Source organism: Symphodus melops, assembly GCF_947650265.1.
Source record: "Symphodus melops genome assembly, chromosome: 14".
Lineage (NCBI taxonomy): Eukaryota > Metazoa > Chordata > Actinopteri > Labriformes > Labridae > Symphodus > Symphodus melops.
Window position 1 is genome coordinate 14,229,455 of NC_136704.1, and position 9,437 is coordinate 14,238,891.

Here is a 9,437-nt window from a genome sequence, read left to right on the forward strand (position 1 = left end):
GTGGATCCTCGTTAATAATTTGGCCTGACTGAGCCTTGTTTGCAGAGTAATCTGAGCCGGCACAACTCCCTCTCCTCCCCTGGGGGAAAAGGCGACTGAGAGCTATCAAACAGCTTTAAAGTTAATATTGACTTACATATTCTCAGCTTTAACTCTAAACCTTATCATAAGACTGCACTTGTATTCTTAAAGATCTAATAAATGCGTCTGTTCAAATAGAAACACTCAATCATAAATCATTTGTTTCCAAAATCACTTCTGTAATTACCTATTACATCGTAAACAGTATAACTCTTATTCCATTAACTGCCATCTATCGTTTTCTTGTCTATTTTGTGCTTTAGCAGCTTTCATGTAATTCCTTTTAATAATTCCAGGGCCAGAAGAAGAGAATGAGGGACATGAACCGCCTTGCCTGTCAGTGCTGCAGCCAAAGTCCCCTTAACGAGTTCCGTGCACAAAGAGAATCAGGTAGTGGGCTGCTTTCTCTCCTCTAAAGCAGCTGGCATGCTTAATGATGTTAGACTTTACTGCGTGTCGAGCTATCTTCGTCAATGAACACACAGAGAGACAAGTATAACATGATCGAGTATTTGAATTGAGAGACAGAACATCAGGATCTATGATGTTGCAGAGAAGTCGTTCATTAATTATCTTTTACAGTAAGATGCTGTTCAAGTTAGAAAGAGATCGTCATAGAAATAAAAAAATAAATAGATACTCAGTTTACTGGGTAGCAACAATAAACAACTGTTTTAAATCAAAATTTAGCCTATTAATGCTTGTGGCAATGCATGAGAATACCAAGGCCTATGATTAAGGAGCATTTACTAAACTTCACGAATATTTCTGATCATCAAATCCTGAGATTTCATTTATTTATCTTTGTTTTGTAATTGCTGCTCATTGATTGATGATTGAGTTGTCTTTTTCGCTTCGCTGCCATGACTATTTAAATCTGCTTATCCGGTTAATTTGGTGGGGGGGTTTTGGCAACATGACGCTTCTCAGGGTCTGACAAAATCCACCCAAAGAAAATGACAATCGGTTTCAAACGTCAAAAAGCTGCGATGAACTTAGATTGAGGGCTAACTTGTAAAACAGATAACTTCAATTTTAAAGGCTCTACTCAAAGAGTCCTGAAGTCATAGTGGAGACTTTGTGTTCACACCTGAACCTTTGTTAGTGACCTTCCGGAATTTATTGGAAAGGAATTGTTAAACCCTTTCTTTCAAGGACACGCGGCAGTGTCATATGGAGCCATGTCCTGCATTTTATTTTGATTCTGAGGAACCTCTCTTGTAAAAAAAAAAAAAAAAAGAAGAAGAAGAAGAAAAGAAAGAAACACGTTGCCCAAACCGTGTCTTTAAAACAAGACTTCTATAAAGCTTTATTGGATTGAAATTGGATTCAGAAAGACGCATCTCAGGGCTGATCATTCTCAGAATTCATAAACTTAATATAAAACGTAGATAGTTGAAATTTCTCTGACAAGTCGGTTTTATTATCAGGTGGAGTTTATAAAAGACAAAGTTACAGTTACCATCATTAGACAACCTAGCACAGACTGGTGGAACCTTTTTTTCTGTAAAGCAAATTTTAACGTTTTTCTTTTTTTTTAAAAACGTTTCTGTGTAATATCTCTGCTTTTATTGCAAGTCCCCGCTGAAAATATGAAGACCATTTGAGCAACCATCGCTCCACCTCAGGCGGTCTACCGGAGTCAGCTGAGCCGCTTTCTGTGTGCAGCGGACTCTGTGTCCTCGGCAGGACTTCACAGAGGCTCTTACATAACGCTTCAGTTTATTACGACTCTCCGTTCAGCAGCGCCGTATCGCAGATTCAGCAGCTTCTCCTGCAAGATTTCGTTCACTTAATCACTTGTTCATAGTGTCGCCGCGCGCGCACATAGAAAACACAGCGCGCGCATAACGAACGCAGCCGGTTATTAGAGGTGAACGGGCCCGGGGTGAGATGAACGCCCCGTCACGACTTCAGAGCTGCTCATAGTTGTTTAGGGTTGCTTAGAAAATGCTCCTGAATGTGTGATCTGGGAACCTTGAGGGAGGCTTGAGAGGGCTCCGGGGGGGCACCGCAGCAATTACAGCGAAATGTAGCCTCATTTATTATGAATTTGAATTAATTTGCATATCATAATTCAAATTGTATTCGAAATTGGCAACAAATAGGTTTTGCCTTTAATTTTTTACGAATATTTGGTTCCATAAAGCCTATGCAGGTGATTCGATAGGCCTATTAAAATATGTAGGTTAGCTATTTTTTATTTTTTATAAATCAAGCACAATTTATCTTCATGCAGGCTATAGCCTATGGGTTCATACATTTGTCTAAGCCAACTTGTTTTTTTGTTTTTTTTTAATGTTAAGATTACTGTGAGTCCCTGAGTTTGGACACGAAAGGGACCTCTTCTACTGAAATGTCGAGTGATTCCGTATGATAGAAATGGTCATAGAAAATGAGTTGGATTCCCCCCGCTGTTCCTCTCGTTGCTACAGTCAGCTCGTTTTGGTGCCACGGTCTGACGGCGCCCCCTGTTGGCCAAGTGAGGGACTGGAGGATTCTCTTAAAGGGGAGGTCTACGAAACCGGAAGAGTTTTTAAGGTGGACCGGTGGAGTTAGCGGTTCCACGATGGTGGACGTTTTGTCTCTTCAGCGAGCTCACAGGGCAGGCTGGACCTTCAACCAAAACGTGAACCGGTTCCGTTGCGTTTTTTTGCAATCATTGCCCTGAAGGCCTAGTCGTGCGTTATAGGAGAGGATTATGGTGGAGCGTAAAACCCCAACTCCTTTAAATGTCCAATAAAACTACTAGTGAAGAGATGTTTCATCATTATGCAGTTTAAATTGATAGTGTAGAAAGTGTATGAAGAATTACCTTGAGTTAGATAGCAAATAAGCAAAGTGCGACCCAAACAGTCTAACTGTGAGATGATGTGCCACTACGGTGTCTCCCCAAGAGAGAAACATAATCAGAAACAAACAAAAAAAAAGTAGCCTAAGTTTTCCAGGTTATTCACATTTTATTTGCTGTGTTGTTTTGGTAGAATAGGCTATTATGCTATAAAATATTGAGATATGGCTCATTCAGGTCGGCTGGGACATGATAAAAGCCAGACCCCTTGTAAGCACTTTGAGTATGTGGACTAAACAACAAATATGATATACAATAGTTCTTCTCGGATGCATTTGAAGCCTCCATGTGTTGTTTGATGATTAAGGAATGTACCTCAGCCTCTGGTCCTTATGTGGTTAACCTGGCTTCGACCAGCTGTTGGACAATCAGATTTATCATTTGATTCACAAACAGTCGGTAACCATAACGAAATAAGCAAACTCTTACATTCAAGGTGAGTTGTCTGCATATTTAAAGCCTGTGTGTACTTAAGCTGGTCCCCAGGTCAGTCGAGTTCATCTCAGTGAAACCTTTAAGTAACCGCACATTTGCACATTAAATGGCAGATTCTTTGAAGCTTGAATATTTTTGGTGTTTACGTGTAGACAAAATAACTGCACATGGATGTATCTTTCTTATTTCATTTTCTTATTTGTTTTCCTTCTTGCTGTCATAATTTTATTCATCTGAATAGGGTGCGTCATTTCACTGTTTATTTGTAACAAAGACACTTACAAATAAAAACCTGCAGTTTATTTTAACCCATTGAAGGGGCGTTTGCATGGAAAAAAAACTGACTTTGTTTAAAACATTGATAATTTCCTTTTTCTTTTTGTGATTGATTGGTGACCTTTGTAGGCGAAATTAGCTAGAGTCTGTCATGATGGAGACAAACCGCGTTTTAAAATGACCTTTAAATTAAAAAGATTTATTGTTATAGCCTAAATCAAAGGCAAGCAACCATTTATTCTACAACATCATATAACATACGCACACAAACATAGGAACAAGGATTTAAGGGGGAAAAAAACTACCAGACATTGAACAAGGGCCTCGTTCTCAAACAAGGTCACCACGATTTTTATTAGTTCAGTCTTTAATACATAGCAGCCTTATTATATGGACTATTAAATACGGAACTCTCTTATTGCGCAGTGAAACATCAAAAACACAAACAAAATGGCTAACTAAGAAACATTTTATTTCTTAGTGGTCGCTTTGCAGCAAAGGTAACTTCCTCCGTCTTCATTTGCATACAGTCCCTCTGTGACCCCACCTTTAACACACCTTATATTCACACAGTCTAGGATGTCAGTCACTTGTCTTCTGCTCTCATCCCTCCTTCCTCTTGGACGCGGTCTTGTGAGTTGTCCATCAAGCTGAGCACTTGCTGGGCCCTTTGTGCGGACACTTAACGGATCAGGCATGTCGATTGCTTTTGTCTACACGCTTCTTTCATTATACTCGTTGTATCATCTAATATCTGTGGTACGTCTTACGCAAGATGACAAGGAGCCCCCGTGGTTCATGGGATGCGTTCACGGCAGCAGCAGACTTCATGCGCCCGAAGGAGCGCGTGACCTTGACCCGGTAACCTGCTGTGTACACTGCCTAGACGAGGGGTAAGCTGATGGATGTTCAACTTGATGCATTCAAGCTGAAGCTGAGGTTGTTAAAATTACGAAGAAAATCCACCAAATTAATTTTTAGAATTGCTGTTCACCTTTTTGCCCATTTTTGTTTTACTCATGGTAGTACCACTAAGTCCACATAGCTCTAATATAATATTAGAGATATCCTATATGGACAAATATTTTTAACCCCCCCCCTCCCCCCATGTGTACAATTGTGCATTTGTGTAAAAAAAAAAAAATGCACGCCAGTTAAAAAAAGTTAAATGGCCTAAAATGTGTCATTTCATGCATAGTTTTTTTATTTTTAAAAAATAAAAAAAAAAGGCTCGATGTGGTTACAGTTTTTTTATTTCAAGGCCTTTTTTTAAGTAATGCAAAGACATGAAGGTCTCTGGGCTCCTACAGACATGATGTTAGAAATGTGTAGCTTATTTATTGTTTGCTTTTGTAAAAATTATACTTCACCACTATGAGTCAACAAGATTGAAACATGAGCACTGTTTAAAAAAAAAAAAAAAAAGAATTTAGATGAGCTTGATTTATGTGTATTGCTTTTTTTTTTACTTTGTTATTAAAGGTACCCAGCTGCAGCATTAACCTCAGGTGCTTGTTACTGTGGCAACTGTCAACATGGTTTGGTGGCCAGTGAGTGTTTGAAGACATCCTACAGTGGAGAGGAGAAGGATGTCAGAGAGGGGGAAAAAAGACAAAGGTGAGACAAACTTCTGACCTCTTCCGGTTCTAACAATGGCTTCTGTTTCAGATCCTGATGCATTAGTGTGGGAGACAAATACACTTTGTTTCTTTATAATTAAACCAACTTAATTCAGTTTGAGGACATTTTTCTAAGTTATATGTGTGTAAAGCTGCCATGCTGGAACAGAGCCTGAAACTTTTATTTGTTTGAGTTTTTTCACTTTTCTTGTCTTTTCTTGTCTTTTCTTTTCTTTTCTTTTCTTTTCTTTTCTTTTCTTGTCTTTTCTTGTCTTTTCTTTTCTTTTCTTTTCTTTTCTTTTCTTGTCTTTTCTTTTCTTTTCTTTTCTTTTCTTGTCTTTTCTTGTCTTTTCTTTTCTTTTCTTTTCTTGTGTTTTCTAGTGCCCTCTCGTTGCCTGTTGGATGTGGAGAGGAGAGTGTGGCTTTCTTTAGAACTCAAGGACCATTTCTGCACAGCGTTCGTCTGTCTGTCTCTCCAGACAGAGTGCAAGCTAGGAAAGCTTTTGTCGTTGAAGTTTCTGGAAAGCTGGCAGGACGCCCCAACCAGCCCACAGGTCAGACTGCATTTATTTTTACATGGATGGAAATGAAGTTCTGCATGCCATTTAAATATTCATGATGCTGCAAAACGGTTTTTTGTTTTTAATAAATCAATTTAGTACTTGAGGTATGAACTCAATATGACTTTATAAACACCAGTGTGTTATAATAATCTGCCACATTGTAATTGCTTTATTTTAGCCTTTTTCTGCTGTACATTCAGAATTTTGATGAGAGTAACTTTAAAATGTTTTGATATATTTAAAGAGGCCTGTGAGCTTTTTATTGAATAATTGTAAAAAATATCATAAAGCAAGTCAATCATATCATTCTTTCTTTAACACATATAGTTATAGTATAAAATATTACTATTGCACAACACTCCTCCAACTGTAGAAACAAATATATAAAAACAGTGTCCTTTTAAACAAATATTTATAAAAGTTTCTTTTATAAAATGCGCTTGCATGAATTTTAAAATCAAAAAAGCACAAAAAAGAGATGGGTCTGCATGTCTTCATTTAGAGTAAAAAAAAGAAGCTGCACAAAGAGTGTATTAGAGAAACACTGTTTATTTTTTCTTCAACAACTGACGGCATTAATTCATGTGATTAGAATGAGTATTATTTAGTTGTTATAAAATGTTTCAAGATGCTTTCAATTAAATATTTTAAAAAAAAGGTAACACAGAAAGAATTCGACAGAGGCTGCCAATAAACTATTATTACTGAGAGAATATTTGATCTGTTCTGTGTTTAACAATATTTCCTGTGCTGGGTTAAGAGTTTTCGAATGAAAGACAATATTCACACCTTGAGAAAAAGAAAATCATGAGACTTCGTCCATGTTTACAGGATTTAAAAACAGTTGGAGAATAAATAACTGTTTTTCTAAAGTTACTGCATAAAATGGCTTCTTGTGTGTGTGTATTTTTTTTTTCTTTCTCAGGGATTCCGGGAATAGGAGGGACAGAGCTTTCTTTTGTCAACATTGAGTTTGAGAATCCGACCCCTAAAGGTCAAAGTCCACATCATGTCAGAATGTTTGATGACGGCTCCTTTTCTTGGTCAGCTGATTGGATTTTTGAAACTCCAGGAAAATATAAACTCAGTAGGTCAAAGGGAGCTAAAACATTTTGTTATAGATATTAACTTTTTGTTTAATAATGAAATGAATATGCATTATTCTCTTGTAACACTGTTTCTCTTCTTTATTTTTGTTCTTCTTCTCTTTATCCTGTTTAGACATCAGTGTCTCCAACCCGCTCTCCACTCTCTCCTCCACTGTCCACCTCACCGTCACGCAGCCCTCTCCACCCAGCTTAGTGATCTCACTACTTCACGGACCTCTGGGTGTCCCTTCCCCAGAGACACAGTCAAAAAATAGGACTGTGGAGGCAGTATATCAGGGCGACCCTGTCACACTACAGGCACACCTGGTTGATGGTCTGCCAGCAGAATTTATTTGGTATTTTATTCCAGAGGACAAAGAGGAAAACATGAAGTGTATAAAGACAGCTTTCAGCTCAGACTGTGTGAACAGCACTGTGGTGAGTATAGCACTTCAAGGTCATAAAGCAGAATCTTAAAAAAGAGTTCAGCATTTAAGGCTGAAATTCTCTTTGCTCTATCTCATATATTCAAAGAAAGCCAGAGACTGAGCTTAATGAAGCTACTTCACACAAATGTATTGTATATCTACAATTAAGGGTTTGTCCAATTGATTTCGTTTTCTGTCAGAGTTTGTTATGAAAGGGTGATCAGAGAACTGATGGCCTAGCGAGTGGGTCGCAGTGGTTTTGCTAAAACCGACCCAAACGCTGGTCAAAAGCAGGATCAGAGCTCATGAATAAGATATGTGATGCATTTTTTTCCTGTTTTACTTTTTAAAAAAACATGTAAGCAATTTTTATTGAAGGCGTCAAAGACTTACAACCAGACTGTGTCCAATCACTTAATGACAACAAGCAACTATTTAGTGAATAATTTAAAAACATCATTAATGCTTCTGTTTTCATGAATGAGACAGGGCCACAAGCAAACTGTCTCTGTTATCTTTTTGAAGGAACAGAGCTATTGATATGCTGACCTATCAAGGGATACATCAATCAGTTCATGTGTAAACCTTGATCACACAGGAGGGAGAACACACGCATCCTCCTGGGACCAATATGGTTAAAGAGAGAAATGCTGTTACATTGCTGAGTAAAGTTGAATTTGGATCTGGAAGAGAGATTTGTTTTTAACATAATTTTGAAAGAAAAGCCAAATAAGTACATGGTAAGAATTGATGAAGTCTCTGTAAGTGACTGTTTGCTATTTTTTTGGTGGTCATTCTCTAAATATTTGTTGATTTTGATCAACACAAAAAGGAATTTAAAATTGGCAAGCGTTATCGACAATGCTGGTGAAAGAATAGTAATATTTCATATTAATCAATTTGGTATCTTCCGTAGCAGTGTGCTGTCATCTTTTTTTAATCTGATGAACTGATTTAATAAGTTCTTATCCTCTTCAGAACTGGACCTTTGAGACAGAGGGAGTTCATGTGGTGTCAGTGAACGCCTCCAGTGCATTTGGATGGACACAGGAGACCGTGCATGTCGTGAGTGCTCTGCTATACAGTGTGTTCAAATACTTATGTTCCTTACTGTAAGTCCTCCTTATGTTCATAATTGATTACTGATAAGGCTTGTGTTGTATTGTCTACACATCCCATGGAAAGGCCAAAACCACAGAAATATGTTTTTAAGTTTCAGTATTATTTTCTCTTGTCAAGCCAACTGTACCAAACCCACTTGATCCTGTTGTAGACATTAATCTTTTAAATTAAAAAAAGGCCTTAGTGATTTGTTGAAAAAGAAAAACAATGAAGTGTTAGATAAATAAATAAAGTATGCTGATATTTTGTAAAGAACACAGACATTCAACCGAATCAGTTGTTTTATATGTACATTTTGGAAACATGGATAATTTTTTTTAATTAATCAAGCTGAGCAACATCCACCATGTAGCTGTCAATTACAGCCTTTGTTTCCCTTTTTTCTTAATACAATGCCTTGTTTGTTCTTTTCTCCGGTGCTGTGATCCATGTTTCTTTAAATTTCTAATCAATGTAGATTTGAGGATAATTCCTCAAACAGAAGTTATTGTAGCCAATGTGGAGTTTAAACACATTTGTTAAAATGAAAACAATTTATTTTAGAGGGTTTAGTTCAGTTCAGAAAGAAGGATGGTGTACAGGATTTAATTAAAATTAGAATACCTGGTGAGGCTGTTTGGCACAGAGGAATATGTTTTTTAGATCAGTGGAATCAATTTACTTGTTTTTGTCTTTTTATAGGATGTGTCAACATTACAAACATCATTAGAAATATAAGTATTACCAGGTTTGTGTATTCATGTTCATGTGCAACATCTTTGTGTGTGTGTGTGTGTGTGTGTGTGTGTGTGTGTACGTACGTACTTGTAGGTGGTCCTGTGTCCTGCTGCCCCTGACCTCAGAGGAAATGTATCGGTGAATCAGCCGTCTTCAGGAGAGGGCCTTTATGTGGGCGTGGCTGACAAAAACAAAAGCTTAACAGTCTATGTTGAGGGAAACAGGAAGTTGTCACCACCAGTTAAAGTTAATCCAAC